Below are 1,042 nucleotides of genomic sequence, written 5' to 3' on the forward strand. Positions count from 1 at the left end.
TCTGAAAATTAACTTTTTAGAGCCGATTTTCAATTTGTATTCTTTCAGCAAGAGCAAACCTGTCAAAAAGTTTAATTAGAAATATCTTACTAGAAACATTTTTTCCTGGCTAATTTGCTGGAATTTGAAAACTAGCTGGGTAAATTTAATTTAGAGATTTTAATTAGCAAACAATTCTGAAACTTCGTTTTTTAAAACCGATCACCAATAGGTAATATTAATTTAATAAAGGAATTTAACTTTAATTTTTGTAGTAATTTTTTTTCATGGATTGAAAAATCAGCCCTAAATCATTAAAATAATAATGTTCAATTAAATAATGTTCAAAAATACTTACATAGTTAGTTAAAATTAAAACAATAAAATTAATATTGTGTACCCCTGGTGGGACTCGAACCCACAGTCCCCGGCTTAGGAGGCCGATGCCTTATCCATTAGGCCACAGGGGCTGGTGACGGGATGATCTAAATTATAGACGGTTATCCATTGCATCCTTATCATTTCTTTCAGGAATGAAAAATATAAAAAATAAATTATTATGTACATCCAGTGATATGATCATTGTGGCTAATTCTGTTGTACTTACTAAACTCTAAACTGAAGTAATTACAGGTCTAAATATATTTCTAATTTTCTATCCCTTTCACAATGCTTGTGTAAAAGGATAGAATAAGATTGTTTTAGGCCTGTCAATTTAGTTTAGAGATTTGTGTACAGTACAGAATTAGCTACATTGACTTGCAAAATGTCCTAAGTACAATTTACAGTTGGCTCAGTCTCTGAACTTCTGAAGTAATCATTTATTAGACGTACCTATTACCTACACCGGTAGGACGGTAAGCGGTTACACAGACTTTCAACTTTGGTCAGTGTATGCCCGACTAATGTCGGATTCGAAGCAAACGCTAGTTCTCATGTCACGTTATGCTGATAAGTTTATAAGACCCCGACGCGGGTAATTTAGGTAGTCGGGCTTCAGACCGATAGGTAGCTATTTTTTATTCATAACTAGCTGACCCGCCCAATCATTTGTTAGGGACTA

At 33.5% G+C, this 1,042-nt stretch overlaps 1 non-coding gene across 1 annotated transcript; it reads right to left on the reverse strand.

Moving 5' to 3' along the window:
* Positions 1-376: 376 nt before the first annotated feature.
* TRNAR-CCU (transfer RNA arginine (anticodon CCU)) lies at positions 377-449 on the reverse strand. Its single transcript has one exon. It is a non-coding gene; the product is annotated as a tRNA-Arg (tRNA).
* Positions 450-1,042: the final 593 nt, after the last annotated feature.

Source organism: Maniola hyperantus, chromosome 3 (genome assembly GCF_902806685.2).
Source record: "Maniola hyperantus chromosome 3, iAphHyp1.2, whole genome shotgun sequence".
NCBI classification, from domain to species: Eukaryota; Metazoa; Arthropoda; class Insecta; order Lepidoptera; family Nymphalidae; genus Maniola; species Maniola hyperantus.